Source organism: Tursiops truncatus, chromosome X (genome assembly GCF_011762595.2).
Source record: "Tursiops truncatus isolate mTurTru1 chromosome X, mTurTru1.mat.Y, whole genome shotgun sequence".
Lineage (NCBI taxonomy): Eukaryota > Metazoa > Chordata > Mammalia > Artiodactyla > Delphinidae > Tursiops > Tursiops truncatus.
Window position 1 is genome coordinate 38,142,299 of NC_047055.1, and position 27,833 is coordinate 38,170,131.

General features: G+C 42.6%; 1 pseudogene; it reads right to left on the reverse strand.

Moving 5' to 3' along the window:
* Window positions 1–22,314: 22,314 nt before the first annotated feature.
* LOC101320669 (rho GTPase-activating protein 12 pseudogene) lies at window positions 22,315–24,906 on the reverse strand (annotated as a pseudogene).
* Window positions 24,907–27,833: the final 2,927 nt, after the last annotated feature.

Genomic DNA, 27,833 nt, shown 5'->3' on the forward strand with positions numbered 1-27,833 from the left:
GTGTCCTGAGATGGTGATGTTGAAGTAGAAGGGGTGACACTATCTGTTTTTTTTAGCCCAAGGATAATCTCTTAAATTCTGGGTACAAACAATACAGTATAACTCTTATGGTTGCTATGACAACGCAAATCCCTCTCCTCTGATGTCAGGCTGCCCTCCCCCCCTCCTTCGGAATCCAGAGTGCCAGTTTTCTTTCTGCTGTAAATGCTGTGCTTGGTTTCAAGGGCTCAATGATGGGCTCATCTAATAACTCCCTGTCTCCCAGGACTGTTTGTTCCAGATCCTTAAGGTCACATTTCTTTTGGGGAGGAGGGAGTCTGACATGTGAGAGACTAGACCAAGGCAGACAGATAGTTCCAGCGAGGCATGTGACCTATTTCTGCTGATGTCTGGGTCAGTCTCTGACCAGTCGAGGGTCCAAACCTCTCCTCCCTCCACCTTGCACTGGCCTATGCTGTGGGAGAAAGCCAGACCTGACTTTAGGGTAACAGAAGACCAGGACCTGCTTTGAGAAGCAGGCTGCAGGCTATGGTATAATTTGAAGCCCTCCTGCCAAAAATCTCTTCCCCAGTTGGTCTGACTGAAACTCTCATTATTAGAATCATTTTTATAGATGAAAGCCTTAAAAGTGAAATGAAAACGCTGCCCGTGCATGGGAAGAATAACTAGCTTGCAACACCCCCAGCGTAAATTAGAAAGGGAGGACAGAGCTTTTGAGGTACTGGGACACAGGATAGATCACGTTTGAAGCAGGAAGGGAAGGAATCGATTCATAACACTGGGCACTCCTCAGGACCCGCTGCCTTTTCACATTCCGCCCAAGCCTTTTCCCCTTTCTAAGTCCTAGCTCAGTAAATCTGGAAGGCATTCTTTTGTTTGTTTGTTTGTTTTTTGACGATGTAGCTCTATATTTATTTTCTTCATGATGTAACTTTATTTTTATTTATTTTTTATTGAGGTATAGTTGATTTACAATGTTGTGTTAGTTTCAGGTGTACAGCAAAGTGATTCATATATATCTATATCTCTATATATAATATATGTAGTTATACCATATCTCCTTTATCAGATTCTTTTCCCTTATAGGTTATTACAGAAAAAAAAACCTGGAAAGCATCTTGATACTGCCCTCTCACTAGTCAAGTCCAGCTAATCCTTAATTCATGTCTCATCTGGGCTACTTTCCTGCATAAGCCTCCTAACTCATTTCCCTGCTCTCATTTTTGCCCTTTCCCCACCCATTCTCCACCCTGCAGCCAGAGTGATTACTCAAAAATGAGAACGCGGGGCTTCCCTGGTGGCGCAGCGGTTGGGAGTCCGCCTGCTGATGCAGGGGACACGGGTTCGTGCCCCGGTCGGGGAAGATCCCACATGCCGTGGAGCGGCTGGGCCTGTGAGCGATGGCCGCTGAGCCTGCGCGTCCAGAGCCTGTGCTCCGCAACGGGAGAGGCCACAACAGTGAGAGGCCCGCGTACCAAAAAAAAAAAAAAAAAAAAAAATGAGAATGAGATCATGTCACTCCTCTGATTAAAACATTTCAATGGAGTCCTCTTGCCCACTGGGTAGAGTCCAGCTTACTGAGCACAGCATTTAAGACCCTCTACACGGGACCCTACTCCTGCATCTCCAGCTATATGTCACATCTCTGACCCTAACCCAACACTTCCCACACATCTTACGCTCTGGCTACAACTAACTGCTCCTTGTGATTTGTCAAGCTCATCACGTTTCTGATCTTTTTCACAAGAGGCTTGCTCTCCCTGGAACCCCCATCCATTTCTTTCCCCTTTACCTAGTTTACTCGTATTTGTCTTTCAAGGGTCAGCTTGTGTGTCACCTACTCCAGGTCTTTCCTGACCCCTGCCCCCGTCTCAAGTCCAGATTAGTTACTTTTTTGCCAGGGACCCACAGTACTTCTGCCTCGCTCAGGAAATTACACCAACCACATTGTCTTGTAATTATTTGTTGATTATCTACAACTTCCAGTAGACTGTGAGTTTCATGAGGGCAAAGACTGTGTCATTATTCATCATTATATCTCTAGTCCTTAACACACTGTCAATTGGCAATATCCAGTAAATATGTGTTGAATGAACAAACGATACCCAGATTGTGTGGATAAGCTGTCGTTCTTGGTAGGGGAGAGATGGCAAAAGGGGGAACTGAAACTCAAGGGGAAAAGGGTAAGTAAAAAGTCGGGAAAATTCTGAAAGAACAACATTTGAGGAGAAACAAGGCCTATCAGATATAAAAACATGTTATGATGCTACCTTAAAACAGTTGAGTTCTTGAGGAAAAAAAATGCCTTTTAACAATCCTCAATACGTGTGGGAAATTAGTACATTTCAAAGATGTCATGTCAAGTCAATGGGGGAAAAGATGAATTATTCAAAAATTATATTTGCATAATGGGCTAACTGAATTCTCTAACTTACTCTTTATATCAAAATTAATTATAGATGAATCAAAGATTTTAATGTGAAAAATGAAACCTTAAAAGTACTAAAAGAAAATATGGGAGAATTTAAATACATATAATCCTGGAAAGGGGAAGGCCTTTCTAAGCAGGCCACCAATCTAGAAATCAGTAAAAAAAATTGATAAATGTGACCACATAAAAATTTAAAATTTCTGCACGGCAAAAATATACATAAACAAAGTCAAAAGACAAATGACAAGCTGCAACAAGATATTTGCAGCACGATGACAAAGGACTAATTTCCTTAATTTCCAAAGAGATCAAACACATCAACAAGAAAAACACCAACAAGTCCAAAGACAAGCAAGCAGATGATATGAACTGCCAGTTCACAGAAAAAGAAATACAAACGGCAAATAGACATATAAAAAAAAGTTTAACCTTGCTCCTAAACAAAAGAATGCAAATTAAAACAGCAAGATGCCCTTTCTTCACCTACTGTACTGGCATATGTTTAAAAAGATTGATACTATCCAGTGTTGATGAGGGCATAGGGGAACAGACAATTTAGCTACTATAATTTTTAATGTACATATCCTCTGACCTAGCAATTTCACTTAAATAGCATCGTGATTAAGAGCACAGGCTGTGGAGTCAGACTGCCTGCATTCAAGTTCTGTCTTGACGACTTAGCTTTACGACCTTGGGAAAGTTCCTCAAACTTTTTTTTAAGCCTCAGTATCCTTATCTGCAAGATTGGGATAATAATAATACTGTCTTAGTCTGTTTGGGCTGCTATTAAAAAATACCAAAGACTGGGCAGTTATAAACAACAGAAATTTATTTCTCGTAGTTCTGGAGGCTGGTAAGTCCAAGATGCAGGTGCAAGCATAGTCAGGTTCGAGAGAAGGCCTTCTTCCAGGTTGCAGACAGCCACCTTCTTGCTATGTCCTCACATGGTGGGAGAAACGAGGGGGTCTTTCTGACCTCTTTTAGAAGGGCACTAATTCCGTTCATGGAGGCTCTGCCCTAATGACCTATTCACATCCCAAAGGCCCCATCTCTTAATACCATCACATTAGACATTAGGGTACATGGGCATTAGGTTTTCAACGTATGAATTTTGGGGGCGAAGACACAAACATTCAATCTAGAGCAAGTGCTTACCTCATAGAGTTGTTATAAGTATAAAATGAGATAAGACATATAAAGTACTTAGCACAGTACCTAGCATATAATAAGCATACAACAAATGTGAGCTGTCATTATTATTATTGTGCCCAAAGAGGCATTTATTAGTAAACCCACTGCAGTATTATTTATAATAGCAAACAAAAACAAAACAAAACACCCTAGAAACAACCTAAATATCCATCAATAAGGAATTGATTTACTAAATTATGCCATACAGTGTAGTGCTATGCAGCCATTAAAAAGAATTAGGAGAGATACACCTATATGGATCAATGACTAAATCTCTAAGTTATGGTGTGTATAAAATGTATGATTCCATTTGTGTAAATAATAAAGGAAGTATGTCTCTCTCTCTCTGTCTCTCTCCACACACACACACACACACACACACACACACACACACACATATGTATTTTTTTTTTTTTCTGGAAGGTTATTCAAGATACTGAAAGTAGTGTTCATCTTTGGAGAAAGAGTCAGGTAGGGATAGATGAAAAGATGGAAAAGAGTTCTGCCTTCCACTGCATACTTTTATGCACTGTTTGATATTTTCATCATGTACATATATATATTTTTTTAATTTAAAGAAATGACCTGATAAACTCTGATCCTGTCACTGTTCACAACCCTTCAACTGCTTCCCACCTCACTCTGAGTAAAAGCCTAAGTCATTCCAATGGCCTGCAAGGTCCTCCTGATCAGACCTCTTGCTCTGCCATTGACTCTCCAACCTCATCTCCTGCAATTCTCTCCCTTGCTTCCTCTGCTCCAGTTACTCTGGCTTCTGTGCTGCTCCACAAACATACCAGCCAGAGTCCTACCTCAGGACTTGCTCTGACTGTTTCCCTTTGCCTTTGAAGGTATTCACACGGCTCACTCCCTCACTGCCTTTAAGTCTTAAGCTCAAACGCCACATTCTCAGTGAGGCCTCCTCTGCCCCTGCCTCATTTAAAATTGCAACTCCTGACATTTCTATCCCCATATCCTGCTTTACTTTTTCCTACAGTATTTATAACAATCTAATATACTATATATATTCCTTACTACTTTATGGCTTATCTCTCTCCAGTATCATGTAAGATTCATGAGGGCAGGGATTTGAGTCTGTTCCGTTCATATTCATTGTTCTATCTCTAGTGCCTAGTGTCTCACAAATAGTAGGTACTTAAAAAAATATTTGTTGAATGAATGAATAAAAGATTTCCAGGCAAGAAGGAGCCCAGGAACTCAGCCCTTCTTTTTCCTTATCCCAGATCCCTTTGGGATTCTCTCTTAATCCTCTCCCTTTTGAATTTCCAACTTCTCCTTTAACCTTGTGCCTGGCACAAAGCTCAAAAAATATTTGTTGAAGAATGGATTTATATATTCATTCTGAGATATGTGATCAGCAACTAGAGAGTAAAAGCCCAGGAGTATTTGAAGTTTAGCAGGGATCAAAACGTATTGGCAAAGGGATTAGCCAACTTCTTGGCACCCCCAAGATCTCCCCACAGTAACTGGTACATTTGTCACAAACTTTGGGGACCCACGGCCCTCTCTTTCCCCTTCCACTTATTTAAGGACCCCATGGGCCTAGCAGTAGCTTTAAGATTACTGTTTGATTTTTAAGCTTCCCAGGGCCTGAAGAGAGTTCGTAACAGTAAAGACAAACTCACATTGCAAACTATGAATATTCTTAAGGAAATACACACACATAAATAGGTATATACACATGTAATTATGTGCATACACACTTACATATACCAGTTGTCAGAAATATATCAGGGCAATTTCTAAGCAACTCCCCACAAACAACAGCAATATTTTATATTCTTAAAACAATAAAATCCTTGAAAAATTCTCGGTCTTGCCAAGTCTTGTATCTTTTATGGGTCAATAAAAAGGTAATCCCAGATCCAGGCATTTCTAGATCACTCAGGTTGGTTTCTCCTCCAAAGAGGCAGGAGGCAGGATGAGCTCTGCTAATAGAATTATACCTGGTTACGTGTGGGAGGGGCTGTGGGGTTCGAGCGTCTTAGAATCCTCTCAGCTCCCATCCAGTGTCCGTGCTTTTCTTCCTCCAGCACTGACTCAAGTACCCTCTCCAACACCCTTGTGGAGACTGGTCATTTCTGGGAGGTGGGAATGGTGGCTGCAGAGCTTAGAGTCTGATGGGAAATTGTACTATCTGGGATATCGAGCAAGACCTCATGGCAGTATCTCCCCAACCAAGTGACTAGCAATAAAGTCATAAGCATGAAAGAGCTCAGAGAGGAGAAAAATGGTGGAGTCAAATCCATCAGCTTAAGAAAACCAAGTCATTGGTCTGAAAGAATGTTCTGTTGTTCAGGCATCAGGTCATCTGATGCTTATAGAGAAAAGAGTCTACTTGTAACTCAGTGGTTCTTAAACTTTAACATGCCTGTTAAAAGTCAGTTCTGTAGGCCTCATTCCCATAGGTTCTTACTCAGTTAAGCTGAGGTAAGGTCTATGAATCTGCATTTATGAAAAACCCACGGGTGATGCCAATACACCTGGCTCTTCAAGGACCGTACTTTGAGAACCAGAGCTTTTAATGTTTTATCTCACCACTTGTCAAGTTTTAATGTGCATATGAATCACCTGAGGATCTGATCAAAATGCAGATTCTGATTGATCAGGTCTGAAGTGGGGCCTGAGGTTCTGCATTTCTAACAGGCTCCCTGGGGGTGACGGTGCTGCTGGTTCACAGACTACACTGGCTACTGAGAGTTTAGCATATGTCCCCTGTGATGGTTAATCTTATGACTGGGCTACTGAGCGCCCAGTCATTTGGCCAGACATTATTCTGGGTATGTCTGTGGAGAGGGGGTTCTGGATAACATTAATACCTGAATCAGTAGACTGAGTAAAGCAGATTGCCCTCCCTAATGTAGGTGGGCCTCATCCAATCAGTTGGAGGCCTGAGTGGAACAAAAGGGTTGAGTAAGAGGGAACGCCTCCTGCCTGACTGATAAGCTAGGACATCCATCTTTTCTCATTTTTAGACTCAAACTGAAACATTGACCCTTCTTGGGTCTGAAGCGTGTTGTGTGTCAGACTAGAACTTATATTATCAGCTCTCTTGGTTCTCAGATCTTTGGACTCAAACCAGAACTACACCATCACCTCTCCTGGGTCTCCAGATTGCTGACTGTAGATCGTGGGAGTCCTCAGTCTCAATTAGTGCACGATCCAGTTCCTTATACTAAATTTCGATGTATAACTATATCTGTGTCTATATCTATATTTATGTCTATATCTATATCTATCTATTTATCCTATCAGTTCTATTTATCTGGAGAACCGTAACTAACATACCACCAGTTCCGATTTGAAAATCCAGTCCCCCAGTGACTGGGCACTGTATATCAGTGGCAGGAGATATCAATTTATATTAGGATTCTGGAGACCTAAAGGGACACACTCTTTGGAATTAGAAGCAGGGGCCAAAATCTGCTATGGGCTCCTGGTTCCCTGGACCCCTGGACCCCGTAAACAAAAACAACTAGTGTTTACTGAACTCTCACATTCTGCCAGGAACTATGACAAATATTTATATGAATTATCTTATTTGAAACTCCCAACGGGTACTATTACTATGGTCATTTTATGGATGAGAAAATGGAGACTCAAAGAGCTTTGGTAAGTTAAGTAAGAGAAACACAACCTTACTCCCTTCTTTAATTTCCAGAAGAAGTTTTGGTAAGTGCTTCTAGGGGGGTTTGAACCCAGGCAGTCTCCCAGCAAGCCCAAGCTTCTATCCATAATATGACACTGTCCTCTCTGCTGGTCACTTGTGTCATTGCCTGATTCACATGAGGGGCTGAAGGAAGATTTCAGAGACACATCTGCCTACTGGTTAGTTGGGAGACACTCTGAAAAAACTTACTTTGGTTTCCCTCTTCTCCCATGACCATAGGTTGTTTACATTATTAAATATGGCAAGAGCTCTCGACTCTGCATGGCTCATTTTTGAGCCAGGGCTGTATGTTGGGTTTCCTTGGTGTAGGTAGGTTACAACTAGTACCTTCTTCTGGCTCATATCAGCTCTGGGTTGACTATTTTCAGTAGGTCAACAGTATTTATGGATCTTGTGTACATGCCTCAATATTGCAATTATCAGTAGATATCAGCTTCCAGAAGACAGGATCTAGCAGTTTGGATGATGGGCAAGGGGCCTGTAAATTTCAGTCCCAGGAGACGCTTCCTATCTGTGTAGGTGGCAGTAAGCAGAGTGATGGACCAGATGAAACAAACAGTTCTGGGAGTGGCCCAAGTTCAGATCCAGTAAGAGCTATCTTAGAAGCTCCCCTTTCTGAAATAACCCATAATTATCAGAGGAGAGGAGTATGGCTGTTTCAAAAGCCCAAAACAAACCCTCTCTGAGCAGATTAAACCTTCTGCCACAGAGGTAAATCTCAAAACTAAACAACTGGCCAAGGAGCGATCCCAGTGCCCAGCTATCAGCCAATCCAAGGGTGAATCAGAGAGCACACAGGATGGGGGGCAGAGTCAAACCAGTTGAGTCAACCGGGCCCTTAACTGTCAGAATGAAAAATATTTCTCAGCTCAACTGATGGCATTAAGATCACAAAGTACTGTGGCTCATTTATGGCGGTTGTTGATACATTTGTTTAAGGATCACGTGTGTGTGTTTGTGTGTGTGTGTGTGTGTGTGTGTGTGTGTGTGTGTGTGTCCCCTTACCTCTTTTGTGTGTGGGCCTCTTCTCTGCCCCATTGTGCAATTATTGCTGCACGAACTCAAAATTCTTTTGGGCCAGAAGTCTGAGTGGCTTGGCCTAACATTCACCCTTTGTGCAGAGTGAGGTTTTAGTGAGGCAAAGGAACTGGGGCCGGGCCTAAGCTCTGAATAGAGTTTTGTGGCTTTGGCTGAAGATGCCTGTGCTGTCAAAACCTCCAAGTCTATGTGTTTGCATTTGTTTTCTAATTCCAACCTTACCTCTGCTAAACTGAGGATTTGTCCACAACTGGCCAGCATCCGTCCTGGTTCAGGATTCTAGGTAATGCCTGTAGAGGTGGAGGAGTGGCAGATGGAGAGTGGAAGACAGGAGGGGAAGGCAGGCCACTGAGGTGGATGTGTCCTTCTTGCTTGAGACCGCCCTTCCCTTTTGATGTCTGTAACAGAAATGGCTGTACGACTACTATGTAATTTTAACGTCTCAGGCCGTGTGAGGAAATGCCACCAGTGCACCTGATTCACAGCTATCCAGAAAAGAGAGGTCAGCAGGACCCCTGGGCCCAGATCTTGAGCTCAACACAGCATCACATTCTGGCTGATGCTCAGGCCATTGTTCGTCTCAGGGAGCAGAATGGGGGTCCCTCAGAAATATTGATCCATCTATCCTGCCTCTCCCAGCTCTCCAGCACTAACCGAATCTGTAGGTGAAAAGATGGATCTAAGGGAGAGGTGCTCAAAATCAGAAATCTGTGTGGGTTTCTTCGAGAGGTCTGGGGCCTTGAGGGGCGGCAATGTAAAAATTATTGGAGCCAAATCTGCACATCACCTCAGCTTGCAGATTTTCCTTTCTTTTCTTTTCTTTTGACTTCATTTTGTGATGGCAAAAAAACCCTCCAGTGGCTTTCTTAATTAACTAAATTAAGGCCAGCTTGCACCTTTGTGCAAGAGAAAGAGTGTTTCAGGATCTTTTTCCTGATGCCTCTTTAGTGTCCCCCTGCACCCACCCCTAGCTATCTCTCCCCAGAGACTTCAGGTTAGGGAAATCTGACCAAGTGGCTAGATCTAACCACAGTCTCCTGGCAAGAAAGGACATTGCAGACCCCAAGGACAGTTCAGTGTGATGGAAGGGGAGTCAGCCATTCTGGAGGGCTTCTTTTCCTCTGTTCCCCACTCTGCTTCTAGCTTCTGCATCTGCTGTTTTTGTTTGCCTTGGGATGTCAGGCACAACCTCAGTCCCTTCTTTGATTTCCAAAAGAAATCTACTCGTCTCCAGTATTCAGCAAGTCTGCGTAGATTTTACTGATGTTGGGGGTAGAGTCCCAGGAAGGGGATCCCAGGATGGAGGCTTCTGCCAGACCCCTTGCATTCTGCTCCCTCTCCTCTCTTCTCTGCTCTTTTTACACTCCTCCTCCTAGATTGTGTTCCTACCTCTCATGCAGTTTCTTCTCACTCTATTAGAGCATCTAGCAGATTAATCATCTAGGCCTCCACAGATTTAAGAACATTTCTTTTTTGTGTACCAGTAGTCACCCTCTTTAAAGGGAGGATGGGATTATAAATATTTATTTTTTTGCGGGGTCATTCATCCTCATATTTTCCCATAAGACAGATGGAAAAACTGAGGTCTTAGCCACCTAGCAATCCAACAGTATTGCTCAGCTCCAGACACAAGTCCTCTGTATACTAGCCTGGTTCTCTTTTCTTCAGGTTTCTCTCTCTCTCTCTCTCTCTCTCTCTCTCTCTCTCTCTCTCTCTCTCTCTCTCTCTCTCTCTCCCTTTGTAGCAGCTTTGCCAGCTGTACATATTCTAATGTGAAATCTTTTCTGGATGGTGGATCTTGTTGCTATGCCCTAGGCTCCATACTTCTCTAGAATCTCAGGGGAAAACACCATCTCCTCAAAAGCTGGGAGCTCTTAGAATGCAGCCAAAGACCCTTCCAGGATCCATGAGAGCTGTCCAGCTTGTTTGGAGTTTGTGTCCCACTTTTCAAAACCCACTTCAATACTGGCTGAGAGGGAATAAGTCGGGGAGAGATGACTGGAAAAGGTGGAGAAAAGAACTGTGTCCCAGAGGATCTTTTTTAAAGCCAGATAGCCACCTACCACCGTGGTCAATGCAGGCAACCCAGTTCTGGGCTTGTTCGGGAAAGATCTGTCCCTCCCCTTGCACAAAGACCGCCTGCCTCTGAATTCTGTATGCAGGGAGACATAGCAGAGCTGGGGGAGGGAGCGATGGCGAAGGCAGATGTGGTCACGACATCTAGAAGATGCTATCAGAGCCCACTCGAGGTTTTGAAAGGGGTACGCTTCAAAAACCACAAATAAATGTGATTTTATGCAACAGGAAACAAATGTATGAAATTCATTAGCCTCGAGTTAGCGTAAGCTGAAATTATGTGTAAATACCTTTTAAGAAGGGTTAGATGCATTCATAAATTTATGCATAGCCGGTTACTAAGGGCAACGAGCATGTTTTCATAGGAAGCTGGAAACAGAAGAGACTTTAGAGATCGGCTAATCTCTAGTCCTCCGGCCCCCTCCCCCCGCCTCTGCAGTGACGGGTCATCAGAAAGGGGCCTCCTGGAGCCAAAGAGGGCACTAGATGGGAAATGGGTGATTCCTAGTGGTCCCCCAGGTAACCCCCACCCTCAATCTTTTCCTTCAAAGTTAAGTTTTAGAGAGGAGAGAGGTGACAAACCGGCTTAAATGCCTCTAATTAGCTGCAGGAGCCACAGAGACTCTGTGTGGGGCTTGGGGGATGGGCAGAGGGCAAATATGAAAAGACGGGGAAGAAAAAGATCCTACCTTGCCCTTGGAGAGATCATAGTCTAATAAGGGATATAAATAAGTGAGAAAATATTACGAGATTATGTACAACACAGCAGTGTACACCCTGGGGGTGTCGAGAAGGGATGAGTGCTGTGTACAAAGAAAGAGGGGAGCAGGGCACATTGGCTTCCCGATGTGAGAGAGCCTGAAGCAAGTGGCAGCGTTTACTTAAACACACAGGGAACGGTTAGCCCTCCCATCACCCAGTCAAGCCTAGACTCCATTGTAGCGCTCACGGTTCTTCAGAAACAGTGGGCATAGCGCCCCCTGAAGTTGTGCATCTCAACAGCCCTTCTCAAAAATCAGCTACTGTGACTCCGTCATTTCCAGGTGAGGAAATGGACGCCTGGAGACATGAATGAATGAACATGTCGCGCAGCTATTTCACGTCAGGGTGGGGCTCTACCTCACTTCTACCAAACTGCAGCCCAACCCTCCCACAACACACGCCTTGAGAGCCCTTCCTCGGGGCCACCCTTAGCCAATACACATTACAGTGAAATAAGTTTCATTAATTAGAGTTAGAAACGCTTCTTTCTGTGAATGGGAAATAGGGTATCCCTTCCCCTAGGCAGATGCAGACCCTCGCAAGGGTGCTCGGCTTGGCAAAGGGACCCCTCAGCTGGTTGTCCTGTGTTGGACACCCTGTCTCAACCTGTACAGTAGCCCTGCCCATTAGCGACATGAATCCTGGGCTATGGAGCTACTCCAGGAAACGTTTGTCATTGTAAAGACCCAGCTCCTGCCCGAGCCAATCCCTCCCCTCCCTGATCGCCCAGCCCCCAGGTGACGGCATTTCAGTGGTGGAAGACATAGTCCCTGTCGAGTTTCTTTCTGATTTTGAAGTCTGTAAAGCGCTGTGGACTCCCTCAGGCTATAAGACAGTTCATAAACATAAGATGTTATTATCTCACTATTAAATAAACAGAACAACGATTAAGTCTGATCTGAAAAAATGAATCAGCTTCCTTCACGCTGCTGGAAGTTCTCAAACGAGGTGCCAAACTTCATTTCTAGTGCCTGTTGAATAAACAGCTCACTCAGCCGCCTTTCTCCTAGCAGCGCCTTCCAGCTTTGCAATTCCAGTCACCTCCTCATGTCAGGTGGGACCTCAGCTGCCGCGAGCATTCAGTCTCCTCCCCCTGCAACTCTCTGAGGGCTGCGGGAACAGAGCTCGATCTCATCCTCTCCCCTCTGGCCCATGCGACTTGTCTCCCTCCTAAATCATCTGTCACAATTAAGCACAGCAACAGAAACTCTTAAAATTGAGCCCGTACAAGCTCCTCTTTCTATTGTGCCTCAATATCCTAGGGCCTAGAAGATAAGATTGAGCAAGAAGCCTGGGATAAAATTTCCCCCCGGGGCCCACCACTCAGTAGTGCTTAGAATTCTCCCAGGAGTCTGATTTCTTCCTAATGTGTGACTCCGAGAATCCCTAGGTAATTACAAATAGTTCTGATAAGGAGAACACACAGTACCAGTCACTCAGACTGCAGCGTGAATGTGTTTATCGTATCTTTTTCCAATGAGACAGAAGGATATATGAATCAAGAGACATGCGAATATCTCACACTGTAACAGAATGGATGTACTCCACCAAAGGTAGCTGTAAAAGAAGTTCTAGTTCTTCATTAACTGTTTCCTTTCTCTCTTTTTCCTTCTTTCTTTCCTTCCTCCCTCCCTCCTTTCCTTTCCTTTGCTTTCCGGGAGATTATTTCATTCTCATTGTGGTGTGAAAGATTGATGGGCAGAATTTCCCTGAGCCAGTAAGAAGTCAATTAATATAAATCATCACTAACTCCCTTCCTTCCTCCCTTCCTTCCTCCTTCCTTCCTTCCTTCCTTCCTCCTTCCTTCCTTCCTTCCTTCCTCCTTCCTTCCTTCCTCCCTCTCTCCCCTCTTTCCATTTGGAAGACTATAATAAACGGACTTATTATGGGGGAAATTTCTTCAATAGGCCTAGTTTAACTGCCTGATAACAGTTCAGTGGGACTTCAGTGGGAGAAACAGGAGAGGCTGTGAATGGCAGAGGGGTTCCTGTTCTTATCTGAGACTGTCCCACTAGGATTTAGCTGCTGTGTAAAGCTTGATATCTGAGTGGGGTTAAGACTGGTGGTGGAACCCAGCATGTGCTGCTGGTTTTAGTGGGAGGAGGGTTTTTGCAATTCTTTTGGAGACTAACTATCCCTTTAGCCATCAACCTCCATCTCCTGGGCAATGCCAGGGGTTTCTGTCTCCTCACTTGCGCCTTCCAGAACTGTTTCTCACACATTCCCTCCACTTTTAAAAATTAATAGACTATCTTTTAGAGCAGTTTTAGGTTTACAGAAAAACTGAGCAGAAAGCACATGTACCCCCTCTCCCTCCGCACCAGTTGCCTCTATTATTAATATCTTGAATTAGTGCGCTACGTTAGTTACAATAGATGAACCAATAATAATATATTATTATTAATTAAAGCCCATAGCTTTCATCAGGGTTCACTCTTTGTACTGTACAGTTCTATGCATTTTGATAAGTGTATAATACTGTATCCACCATTACAGTATCATACAGAATAGTTTCACTGCCCTAGAAATCCCCTGTGCTTTACCTATTCATACCTCCCCTTTAGCCTTAGCCCCTGGCAACCACTAACCTTTCTACTCTTTATAGTTTTGCCTTTTTTAGAATGTGATATAGTTGGAATTATGTAGTATGTAGCCTTTTCAGACTGGCTTCTTTCACTTAGAGATATGCATTAAGTGATATTAAGTGTCTTTTCATGGCATGAGTGCTCATTTCTTTTCATTTGCCGAATAATATTCTATCATCTGGATGTACCAGATTTTATTTATTTGCCTATTGGAAGATATCTTGATTGCTTCTAAGTTTTGGCAATTATAGAGAAGGCCACAATAAACATTGTGTGCAGGTTTTTGTGTGGAACTAAGTTTTCAACTCATTTGAAAACTACTAAGGAGTGTGGTTGCTGGATTATACGGTAAGACTATGTTTAGCTTTGTGAGAAACTGCCAGATTGTCTTCCAAAGTGGTTGTACCATTTTGCCTTCCCACCAGCAACAAATGAGAGTTCCTGTTGCTCCACATCCTCCTTGCCAGCATTTGGTGGCGTTCATGTTCTGGATTTTAGCCATTGTAATAGGTTTGTAGTGAATGGCATCTCATTGTTTTAATTTGCAATTCCCTAATGACATGATGTTGAGCATCTTTTCATATGCTAACTTGCCATCTATATGTCTCCGGTGAGGTTTCTTCTCAGCTCTTTCACCCATTTTTAAATTAGGTTGTTTCCTAAGTTTTAAGAGTTTCCTATATTTGGATATTAGTCCTTTATCTCTTATGTGTTTTGGAAATATTTTTTTCCCAGTCTGTGGCTTGTTTTTTCATTCTCTTAAGAGTGTCTTTAACAGGGAAGACTTTTTAATTTTAATGAAGTCCAAATTACTATTTTTTTCTTTCATGGACTATGCTTTAGGTATTGTATCTAAAAATCATCACCAAATCCAAGGTCACCTACATCTGCTCTTATGTTATCTACTAGAAATTTTATGGTTTTGCACTTCACATATAGGTCTAAGATCCATTTTGAGTTAATTTTTGTGAAAAGTATAAGGTCAGTGTCTATGTTCTCTCTCTCTCTTTTGTTTCTTTTGCTTGTGGACGTTTAGTTATTCCAGCACCATCTGTTGAAAGGGCTATCCTTTCTTCATTGAATCACCTTTATCTTTCTGTCAAAGATCAGTTAGCTATATTTGTGTGGGTCTATTTCTTTTTCTCTTCCAGTTTTATTGAGATATAATTGGCATACAACACATTGTATTAGTAAGGTGTACAGCATACTAATTTGACTTATATACAACATGAAATGATTACCACAAACCACAATAGTTTAGTGAACATCCATCATTTCATATAGATACAAAATTAAAGAAATAGAAAAACATATTTTTCCTTGTGATGAGAATTCTTGGGATTTACCCTCTTAACAACTTTCATGTATAACATACAGCAGTGTTCATTATATTTATCATGTTGTACATTACATCCCTAGTACTTATTTACTTATAAATAGAAGTTTGTATCTTTTGACCACCTTCATCCAATTCCCCCTCCACTCCCCCTCTGCCTCTGGTAACCACAATCTGATCTCTTTTTCTATGGGTTTCCTCGTATGTTTGTTTGGTTTTGAAGTATAATTTACCTACAACACTATGTTAGTTCCTGTTGTACAACATAGTGATTCGATATTTCTATACATTTCAAAATGATCACGACAACAAGTCTAGTTACCATCTGTCACCCTACAAAGATATTACATAATTATTGACTATATTCCCCACACTGTACATTTCATACCAGTGACTCATTTATTTTGCAACTGGAATTTTCTACCTCTTAATCTCCCACACCGATTTCTCTCCTCTCCCCACCCTCTGTGGGTCTACATCTAGGTGCTCTATTCTGTTATGTTGATTTATTTGTCTATTCCTTTCCCAATACCACATTGTCTTGATTACAGTAGGTCTTGAAGTTGGAGAGTGTCAGTCTTTTGACTTTCTTCTTCATCTTTTTCTTCATATTGTGTTGTTTATTCTGGGTCTTAATACCTTAGCATATATACTTTAGAATCAGTTTGTCAATATCCACAAAGTAATGCTCTGGTATTTTGATTGGGATTGAGTTAAATCTATAGATCAAGTTGGGAAGATCTTTGCATCTATGTTTATGAGAGATATTGGTTTGTACTTTTCCTTTCTTGTAATGTCTTTGTTTGGATTTAATATTAGGGTGATGCTGACCTCACAGGACAAGTTAGGATGGGTTTCCTCTGCTTTTATTTTCTGAAACACACTGTAGAGAATTGATATCATTTTTCTTTAAATGTTTGGCAGAATTCACAAGTCAAACCATCTGGGCCTGTTGCTTTCTCCTTTGGAAGGTTATTAATTATTGATTCCATTTCTTTAGTCAATATAGGCCTTTTAAGGTTATCTATTTCTCCTTGTCTGAGTTTCGGTAACTGTGTCTTTCAAGGAATTGGTCCATTTCATCTGAGTTATCACATTGGCGGGCATAGAGTTATTGTTAATATTCCTTTGTTTTCTTTTTAATTTCCATGGGATGCCCTCTACTTTTACCCCATTCATTCATTTAAAAATTATGTTGAGCACTTACTATTAAAAACATGAATTCAGCATACATTCATTGAATGTCTGTTATACGCTAGGTACTGTGGTAAGGTTAGGGATAGCATGGCATTGTCCTCTTGGAACTTACATTCTAGTGAGGAAGATCGAGTTTGAATAAATAAATAGACACATCAAACAACTGCAATTGTAGTGGATGCTAAAGAAGGAAGTAAACAGTCAGGAGAAAACTTCTATAGCAAGGGCGGGCCGGGAAAGCCTCTCTAAGGAGGTGACATTTTAGCCGAGAATTAAAAACTGAGAAGGATCCAGCCTTGAGAAAAGCCCAGGAAAGAGCACTGCAGGCAAAAGGAACCACACGGGTGAAGACCCTCCAGAGAAGGAAGAGCTCACGTAGGAGAAGATGAAATCCATTCAGTGTGTCTAGAGCATAGTGAGCAATGGAGACTGTAGCCCCAGAAGAGGTCTGAGAGGTAGGCAGGGGCTTGATCCTGGAGGACCTTATAAGTCATGGGAAGGAGTTTGGATTTTCTAAGTGAAATGAGAAGCTTTTGAAGGATTTTAAGCAGGAGAGCGACACGATCTGATTTACATTTTTAAAAGATCACTCTGTGATCTTTCCTTACAGCTGTGAGAAAAATAGAATGGAAGGAAATGAGAGGGAACAAGAGAGAACAAGCAGGGAAACCAGATAGGAGCTATGACTTTTGTCTAGGCAGAAGGAGCTGGGTGCCTGGACTTGAGGAGGGAGGGGGGTGACAGTTGAAATGGGGAGAAGTAAAAATGAATGAATTGGGATCTATTTTGCCAAGCACAGGACTGGACATCACAAGCTGCATTACCCGGGCCGTCCACGGAAGGATGCCTTTCTCTACCTCCAGTTTGAGGATTTCTTCCTCAAGAACCTCAGTTGCTCAGGAGCCATAAAGTGACCTCATTGGTTCCTCATATTATCCCAATAAGCTCTGGGAGTGACTATTATAGTTCCCTGGGCTTATCAATGACATATGTTCGGGGACCACAATTTCCATCTCAAACAGGTGTTTCTACATTCTGGGCACATTCCAAATAGTGCGGCCCTGAGGATTTCTGTTCTCATCTCTCCCAGGTGGGTGACATTTAGAATGATTATTGTTCAGTAGCACTCAGACTTCTACTAAATGGTATGGCAGAAGGAAGAACCTTGACTATCAGCGTGATTAGACAGTGGAATGGATTGCCAGGGGAGGTTATGAAGTTTCCTGCAGCCAGACAGGCTGCTGAAATATGAAGACGTTATGTACCAACGTGAGCAGCATCTTTATATTCTAAGGGTGGGTAGAGAAAGCAATTCAAGTGACAAGGGGAGTAGGGTGGAAGGACATGGTCAGTGCTAGGTCATGGGTGGCTGCCAAACAACGCAAGCCAGGACTCACAGCCAGGCTGGGCCAGCAGGTGAATAGGGGAGCTAGAATGAATGCCCAGGGAACTAGTTACCGTGAGTTATGAGGTTGAAGCCAAGGTCTGAATCCAGGGTGTAAAACCAAACTGGAGGACACAGACAAGGTCTGGAGTCTGAATAGACAGGAAAGAGTAATCCTGCAGAGGTCCAAACCAGGCAGAAAGCAGTGTCAGGGGAATCTTGGTCTAATGGTGGTATGGGTCTGTGGCTGGGCTTCAAGTTAAGAAGAGAGAAATAGGTGGAGATAAAATCAGAGTGGGACAGGTATCTCCTGAATCAGAACAGCTAGGTGGGTCCACATCGTGGCTCAGCCAGGGATGTGCCACTGGATCTCAGAAATGGGACCCAACTGCCCTCTGCCTTATTTCGAAGCTTCCCAGATTTTTGTGGCTTCAGCACAATGCTATGGGCTCCGGGGGATGGGGCCTCACTGGGTGATATACTGTCCCTATTTTCTGTGGTCTGTGGACATCCTTTTGACATGGCAAACAGATTGGAAGTAAAATCAAGTTCACAACATAATCACAGAGAGGAATTTCTCTGACTCTGCCCTTGCCTGTGTTTGCCCCTCTTCAAAGCCTTTCACTAATCCAACTATTTCTGCGAGTCTCCCAGAAGTCTGTGACATAGGTTCATTAACGATATCCTTTCAACTCCCCAGTGGCTTCCACCATTTCCTCCCTTCCTTCTGTAGCTCCCTGGGGTGATAATCTGCTGCCAAGTCTTCTGATGCCTGTAACAAAGGCATTGATGCATTGAGGTGGCCGCTGCTCGTGCTGTTGCAAAGCTGTTTCCCACCCAACTGGAACTACTAAAGCCAGTGCTTCTGATGTGCCCTGTGTACTCAATGTCCCACAGAGATTTTAGTGAAATAGTCCTTTAAATTGGTACTTACTCTTACAAAGCCCTCTCTACTTAGGACTCAGGTGTGAGTCCCAGGAGGTAGATCAGAAGATAACCAGGGTAGTGCCCTCTGGTGGGTATTGTGTTGGCGTTGTTGTTATTTGGTTTTTGCTCTTCCCAGCGAGCTTTCCCACTCCCCTTCAACTGGTTATAACCTCTACTCCTGGCCTCAGGGATAAGTATGTGAACTAGAGCTGGCCAGTCACAGAACATCCATTCTCTTAGCAACACTGATTGGATGGAATGATGGGCACATGAACAACAACAACAAAAGGCCAGTCAGAAATGTTCCCTGGGATAGATCCATGGACTCTGGGAGATAGAATTTCTCTTTGTGAGGCTTTGCCTGCTGACAGCCATGTCTCTTTCAATATGGAGAAGACCAGTCTGCAAGAAAGGATGAGACAAATGGGGAAAGAGAAGCAGAGATGAAATATAGACCCAGAGAGTTCTGACAATGTTGAGTCTCCAACCTTGGCTCCTTCCTAGCCTTCTGAACCAAAGCAATTCTTTTTTTTTCTGCTTAAGGTGGGTTGAGTTGGGGTTCTGTTATTTCTTATTTTTAAATGTTCTGATTAATTACAACCTAAGAGTTATACTCAACATCTTCCCTCCCCCACAACTCTGAGGTCTAGGAGGGATCTTAGATGTCCATTCTTTCTTCAATTAGGATGCCATCTTTCCTGCGAAGCTCTTTCAGCTTCTAAACACATAGTTTCTCAGTGGACCCACCTCCTAGACCCTCCAGAAAGAACAATACATATGTGAGTCCAAGGGTGAATCCAATTTAGGCTGCTAAGTTAAGCCCCTTCCACATAATCACTCATTTAACAAATATTTATTGAGCTCTTACTATGTGCCAGACACTGTTCTAGGAGCTGAGAATATAGAAGTGAATAAAATAGACAACATTTCTACCCTCATGAAGCTTGTGTTCTGATGATAATTAGATAACAAATAATTACACATATAATTTAATCTCATCAGTGTTATGAAAAAAAATAGAGCAGGTTAATAAGATAGGAAGTGATGGGGTAGAGTGCTATTTTAGGCAGTATGTGCTGGGGAGGCCCTCCAAGGAGTGAACAGTCCTGAATAAAATGTGGATATGAGTCATGTAGATATTTAGGAGAAACATAGTTTAGGCTAGGGAGACAGGAAATACGAAGGCCTGGAGGTGCTTGACATGTTCAAAAACAGCAAAGGAGACCAGTGAAGTAAGGTGAGTTAAAAGGAGGAGTGGTAGGAAATGAGGTCAGAGAGGTAGCCAAGGGCCAATCTGCAGCAGGCCTTGGAGGTTGGGGTAAGAACTTTGTATTTTTCCCTAATTGTGATGAGAAGCTATTAGAGTGTTTTGATCTGGGGATTGGCAGTATCAGATTGACCTTTTACAAGCATCCCTCTGGCTGTGGTGGAGATAATGGATTGTGGGAGGTGAAGCAGGGAGGCAAGACAGGAGATTATTGTGTGAGTCCAAGTAAGAGATGGTGGTGCCAACTAGGGTGGCAGCAAGGGAAGCAGTGAAAGGTAGGTGGATTCAGCATCTATTTTTCTTTTGTTTTGGTTTTGTTATGACCAGAAAACAAGTGAGAATTCTTAATTCACAAAAGATGAAAGCACAAGACATTGATCTCCTTATACATACAATATTACAATAAGCTGATTAGCTGTGGACTATGAAAACATTTAAGACTTCACATACACACATGTGTACTTTGAAACAAGAAACACAGGACAATTTTAATCTTTGATATGTCATAACTACCAAGAGAAAGAACACTGATTTGAGTCTAATTGTTTTCCTGGCATGCAATCACTATATAGGCCAGGCCGAAAGCATACTGTATATTGTTAAGGACATCTTTAGGCAAATATAAACATTCTCATTTGGGAGCTTTTTCTCCCTACGCAAAACAATCTGCTTTTCCATCGCTGTCAAGTAGCTTGGTTTGTTATCAGTTTAACAAGATCATGACAACAAACAACATTTTCACCACAAAACTCAGGTGAGAGGTTTTTACACAGGTCATACAAAAAATATTTTTTCCCAAGAAAAGCAATCTGTAAATTATAGATGCAACCCTAAGAAAAAGAGTCTTGGTTACAAATCATTCACTTTCAAATACTGATGAAGAAATAAAGAATGGAGGGGTGGGTAGGGGTGGGTGGTAGAGGCAGTGGCATGGCAGGGAGCACAAAAGGTGTGAAATGAGGAAAACATTTGCCACAGGAAATACTGGATTCAGTTGATTTTTTAAAAAATGAGGTATTATAAGAATGTGCCAGTAAATGCAAAAAAAACCCACCGAAATTAAAAACCAAAATGCACACTTCCAATGGAAAAATCTCTAAACCTCTTATAGTTTTCTTTATTCAGATTAGACATTTCATATACAGCAGTTAATCTAGAAAAATACATTTAAAAAAATCTTCAGCAGACCATGCTCTCTGTAACAAAACTTTCCAAACCCTGTTTTATTATACAAACCAATCTACAACAGTAGTGTAAAAAGAAATTCTCAAATTTAAGTCATTTTCGATCTGACATCCATCTAATTTACACATGGGTTTCCACTATTCGTATTGCAGAGTTAGAATTCTGTAATAAATTTTTTCTAATGTATTCTGTACATATTAAATAATCTAAAAGGTTCCTCTTGTAGTGCATTTACCATTTAGCAAGTCTATTCAGCATTTTTCCAGTACCATTTGCATTACAGTGATTTGCCTGTAAATGTAATTAAAATCTAAAAGTGCACACAGTTAACTTTCTTAAATAACGGCCTGCTTCTGGAGGAAACCTGATATTCACAGAAAAGAATGACCAATATCGTGATTAGTAATGAGGGGTTAGAATGCGCTCTGAGACTATATAGCACAATTATATACATAAGCTAAAGGACAGTGAGTCTTTAGCCTGTATTTACAACAAATAACGTTGGTTTCCACAGGGTCATACCAAGAACTCAGTATGGCACTAGATAGAATTAGGATTGTTAGCTACAAGTCAGTGTAGCACAGACAGCCCCAAAATACCCTGAACCGGCTTATGCTAAATTAAAGTCCAGTATATTACAATGTTTTAAGTACTATTAGTGTGCTGCTGTGCTACTCGGTGAAGACAGCAAGCCTTCATCGAGGGATCGCATCTGGGTTATAATGGGTCCTAGCAGTCAGGATGCCACTGTATGCAAGAAACCCTGAAAAAAGAATACACAGGTTTCAAAACAGATATACTTCATTTTGTTTAAAATGCCCAGGAGCATTTTCAAAATAACTGATAGTAAGTATTGTTTTATAAAGTGATGAACCTATTGAATCATAAGAAGAAATTCTACATTATCCAGTTTGAGGAGAAAAAATGTAGTATTCTTACCAAATTATCCAGTGTATATGACTGGTTAGAATCGCAAGTTTTGATTTTTACTGGAATTCAGAGTATGAAGTGCAAACATTCAGGATAAAATTAATTCAAACGTACACACAGTTCTATCAACTTGCAACAGAGCAGCAAATATGAGGGCCTATCACACATCTGGACTCTCCCATTCCCTTCCGGTCCCTCAGAAAAGTGCAAAATCAAAGAATCACTGCTTGGTCCAAACATAAAATACATCAGGTATAAGGACTTGGAATCTGATGAAATCTGGCTTCTATTCCACAGGTTGTCTTCAGTAAGAGTCAACGTCTGAAGATGGAATTTATCTCGAGAAGAATTAACTCTACAATCTGATTCTGGTAGACGGTATAAACTGCTATGTTACCAGTCTCTTTCTCTGGCTTTAACAGAGTGGGACCAGACACAATTGCTATACTCTGATACGTCATTCTGTTTTTTTCTCTGTTTTCTATAACTCTTTTGAGATGTCTAAACAGAGTCTGCATTGTGTCCTGATTTGGCTTTGGCAACTGTTTGATTAGATCCTTCACAGCAGAGACACGCCGTCTTGGTTCTTGTTTAACTGCATTAACAAAATCATTAAAATGATCAAATGTAAGGAGAGGTTCTGGTAATTCTCGAAAAAGCATTTTCAGTGCTCCAGTGATGACATGAATATCTTCCCATTTACTATCCTTCAAGTCCAATTGACTGCAAACCTCAGCTTCTGGATCACTGCAAAGTTGCCACTAACTCTGTAAATCCCACCAACATCCAACCCATATTGTTCAACATGTTCAGGGCACAATTTCACAAATTTTGGCACTGTGCCATTCTCTCTCTGACACAAATTAACAAGATTGGTTCCAAATACCTGATCTTTAATATAACCTTTTTCACGAACAGCTTGCAAAGTGGGGCGTCGTGTAAGACACTTCTTTAAGTTGTTCTTGTTTTTTTTTCTGTTCTGAAGAATGTCTGCTAGATACTTTTGTGGAACGCAATTTCTTCAGATCCTTATGGTCCTTTCCTTGATCGTGCTTTTCTATTCCTGGTGAATCTGATATATCTTCCTCAATTGCTTCATCGGGTTCTACTGTCTGATTACTGATAGTGCTACTAAGAACTTTAAACCACTCATTGATAACAGCGTCATTATCAAACTGAATCAGCACTTCTGTTCCTTGACGGGTTTTCAGCTCAAATACATTCTTTTTGCTGGATTTATCCTTTGAATCTCAATCCTCGCCCCCTTAAGGTCCACCGCGAACTCTGGTTTGGACTGATTACTCCCAAACCAGCTTGTGCTACTTCCTTGAGTTTTGGTAAACAGTAAAGATGAACCCTGCAACACGGCCCAAGAAGACAACTAGTTCTTTCGAACCTTTTTCCCATTTGCAGTAACTTTTGTTACATTTAATAATCCATATTTCTCTTGACCCTTTGGACTGCTGTCTGTATCTTGGCTCTTTGGTGAAGAGGGAGAAGACTCATTTTCAGAGTAGCAGGGTTTTGAGGCAGTTGGAGATTCCTTGTCATTGGTGTCCAACACAATGGTGCTATGTCTCCACTTTAACACTATTGGTTCTTGCAGCCGCCTGTCCAGACTCCTACTTTTAATAATTTCTCTTTGCTGCTGAGATGAGGCATTATACTTTGGCAACTCCCATTCTGACCGAGATCCATCTGCACTGTAGTAATATTGTCTACCTTGATCATCAACATGCTTGAGCCGCTCTTGATCTCCTGGACTTTGGGAATCTCCTTTGCTTATGTTTGTATCTCGAGTCCAACGAGGGGATTTCTGAGTTCTTTCCTGTGTTCCTCTGTTATAGTGATAACAATGCCCTGAACTATCTTTATGAGGTTCCCATTCTCCATTAATCTGAATTGCTGGGCTTCCGGGGCTCGGGGGGGAGAGATGAGTGGGATATTTTCAGTTCTTGCAGGTTAATGTAGACAGGAGAATCTGGCCGCCCTTGATTTGGAGGTGTTGTCGTCCTTATCTGCTCAGTGGAGCTGCTGCTAAGCTCATCACCGGACTCTGAATCTTAATATATCCGTTCCGAGCCTTCTCCTGCTGAATCACAAGACTGTTCCTGGGAGAAGCCACCTTCCTCTACGTCCAAGAACTCTGGACCGGGAAAGTGACCAAATAAACGTGTCCTATTCTGGCCAGAAACTTTGGGAGAATGTGAGTCACTGTTGAACTTTCCATTATTATGGGTCAGGTTCAGGCTGAGGTTGACAGTCTGACCTGGAATATAATTGGGTCCAAAATTCTGATTGGCATCACGAATAAGACCTGTTCCTTGAACAGACGGCGATGGCTTTCCAAAACTTGAAAGCTCGGGCAATTTGTTCACATTTTCTGCTGACCTCTGAAGGTGGAGACTCTGCATCGTTTTCACAGAATGATGCGGCAGCCCCGCTGCCGGTTGCACAGGCGGCATCAGGCCTCTGTGGCCGACCTCCCTCACGTACTGGGCAGGCACATAAAACGCTTTGGAGTTCTCGTCCAGCTTGACCTGCAACCAGGCATCGCTGGTCTTCTTCACCAGGATGTATTGCTCACCTTGTTTTATCATGACCTTTCTGTCCTTCGCTTCGTTGTTTTTTTTTTTTTTTTTTTGCGGTACGCGGGCCTCTCACTGTTGTGGCCTCTCCCGTTGCGGAGCACAGGCTCCGGACGCGCAGGCTCAGCGGCCATGGCTCACAGGCCCAGCCGCTCCGCGGCATGTGGGATCTTCCCGGACCGGGGCACGAACCCGTGTTCCCTGCATCGGCAGACGGACTCTCAACCACTGCGCCACCAGGGAAGCCCCCAGTCTTACATTTAAACCGAGGCCCCGGTGGCCTCGCGGGGGCCGGCTCCCTCCTGACCGCTCGGCCATGGCAGCGGGGAGCCCAGACAACCCCGAAGGGCGCTCACTCGCTTGCAGCTGGGCTGGCGCATCCCCATCAGCATCCATTTTAAAGGCAAAGCGAGTTAAAGCGAGTAAGCTGTGCTGATGAATTGGACATGGAGTGTGAGAGAGGGTCAAGGATGACTCCCAGTGTCTCAGCCTGAGCAACTAGGTTAATCGGGGTGACGTCTTTTGAGATGGGGAAAAATGAGAGAGGCACAGGTTCAGGGATGGGGGAAATCCTCAACTGAGTTTGGGATCTTTTAAATTTGAGGAGCCTATTAGGTATCTAACTGCAGTTGTGAAGAAGTTTGGAGAAAGGAACTATATATCAAACAAAGGGGTGCAAAGTGCTTGGATGGAAAGGGGGAGTTTCGGAGAAGCAAGCAGAGTTCCAGCAACACCCAGGCAGAGCACATCACACTTCCCAAAATGGAAAGAGAGCAGATTACATGTTTTTTTCTCATTATCTCCCTAACCAAGGGCTGGCAAAAAATTCAAGCTATATTAATTGGAGGGGTTTTTGTTACTGTAAATCAAGATAGGTAAAGGGACAGAGACTCTTCTAGCATCATAATCCAGCAAAAAGGCATGCCAAGAGAATGTCAATGACGGTGTGGAATGTTCAGCTTTCTCAAAGAGATTCCACCCCGAGGCCAGTCTTTGGTTTCTGCTCTCTCCATCCCCCGCCACTCACAGGACTGGAGAGGCTTCTTCATCTCCATTCAAGTTTGGAACTGGATGGAGCTGAGTGACTACCCAATCTAGACACCCACATCAGACAGGGAAGTTCCCAGAGGTCCAGGTGGATGGAGAGAAGAGGCAGGGAAAGTTTTCCCACCGACTGCAAGAGGGGGAGGAGTGCTCCAAAGCATCTAGAACAGAGGTCTTGTGCCCAATGAGGAAGTGAGAATTGAGTGGAGTAGTAAGGGGCCACTCAAAATCAACATGTCCTATAGATTCGGATTGGTTAGAATGTGTGATTTAAACGGGGAATAAAGGCCATTTTGTGCATTTTTCTGCACCCTGTGTATATATGGGTGACCAACTAACATGCTCTTTTAATGTCTCTCTTTCTTCCACCCAGGGGTTGCACAAGTATTCAGAGCGCATGGAAATACTGAACTCTTTGAAGGCAGGAACCGGCGCTTAGTTTAGTAGCCGCCACACAGTAGGCACTCAATAGGTGCTTGCTGAATTTTTTTAAAAAGCTAAAAGAATAATCCAAATAAACTGAGGTGAGAATCAAACCAAAGGGATAAGTGAGCAGAACAGAAGGAGAGGAGAAAAAAGAAAATGCAAATGTGAGGGATAAGGGCTGTCTGGCTGCACTTGGGAAAACAGTAAGATGCAATAGGAGTAGGGAAATAAAAAGGAAGCAAATTAGAGAGGTTAAAGTTATCATTAGAAAAGAAAGGTAGAATAAGAAAAGAAAAGAAAGGTAGAACTGAGCAAGTTTTGGCTGCCAGCTTTTCTGCCTGACTTCTGCCAACAAGGTGTGCAGTTTTGTTGATGACGACTTTTTCTTGGCCCTGTGCAACAATAGATCAACCACAGAAGAAAACTCAGAGTTTCAGCATTCAGTGGTCACAGCCAGGCAGTGGGGACGGGAGCCAGCCTTGATCAATGCAGAATTGACTTACAGTTTAATGCTTTTTTGTTTCAAAGTAAGATACCAGAAGAAGACAACTCGGGGGCAGGCTTCAAATTCCTCCTGCTAACACTGAAACACTAATAGGAGGAGTTGACATCATGGAACACAGCCTATACAGTATCACGAGAGGCTGACCTGTGGAAAGGGCATGACAACGAAGAGGTAGTGGGAAAAAGAAAGGGCAAAGACCTAAAAGGGAAGGCCAGGAAAGTGATGTACAGAGAAATATCAAAGGAGGGCTAGACCTATAAAATAGAAATTGATGGATGAGGGTATGAGGACATTAGAAAGATCTTTAAGAGGCTTCAGGGACTGTAAGAAAGAGGGCAAAGCAGAGATGTCACGTGGAACATCTTACATAACAAGTAGCTAGTGAAAGCTATTGTAATATATAACATGATGGAAAGAAGGGTGTGCATGCGGAGGAGGACCCCAGCACTTACTGTCCGCATGTAAATAAAGAGTGGAAATTCTATGGCTACCCAGCCAGTGGAGCCCTGATAAAACAAAAGTAGATGCTATGGTCCCTCTGTTTTAAACAGAAAGGAGACTGAGGCAGTGTGGTGACCAAGCATTTGTGTCAACAGAGTGGCATTAAGCATCTTAGTTCTGTCATTTAAAAGGTGTCCACTTTGGGCAAGTTCCCTTGATTTCTAAGCCTCAGTTTCCTTGTCCGTAAAATGGGGACAATAAAACCTAAATCACTGGGCTGTCATTAGTATTAGCAATGTACGGACCATTCCTTGCCCATAGGAGGCACTCACTATTATGACTATTAGTACTAGTACTCCTACTACTTTTTCTATTGATTCTATTATTCATCCGTCTTTTTACTTAAAAAAAAAATGAAATAAACAAACAAAATACACTGTTGAGGATTATCCCCACCCTAATGAAAACTTCTTTTTTCTCCTGGTAAGGAAAGAGAGTGAACCAAAGGAGGAAGGGCAAAAGGCATGACCTTAGACATAAAGCCTTATTCAAGTAGGAGAATGCTGGTGTGTGTGTGTGTGTGTGTGTGTACAGCAAGCTGTCAGAGCAGGAATAACATATACAGTTGGCCCTCTGTATCGACGGGTTCTGCATCTGTGGATTCAACCAACTCTGCGTGCAAACACTTGGGAAAAAAATTCCAGAAAGTTCCAAAAAGTAAAGCTTGAATTTGCCACCCTGTGGCAACTATTTACATAGCATTTACATTATATATACAACTATTTACATAGCATTTACTTGGTATTATAAGCAATCTAGAGATGATTTA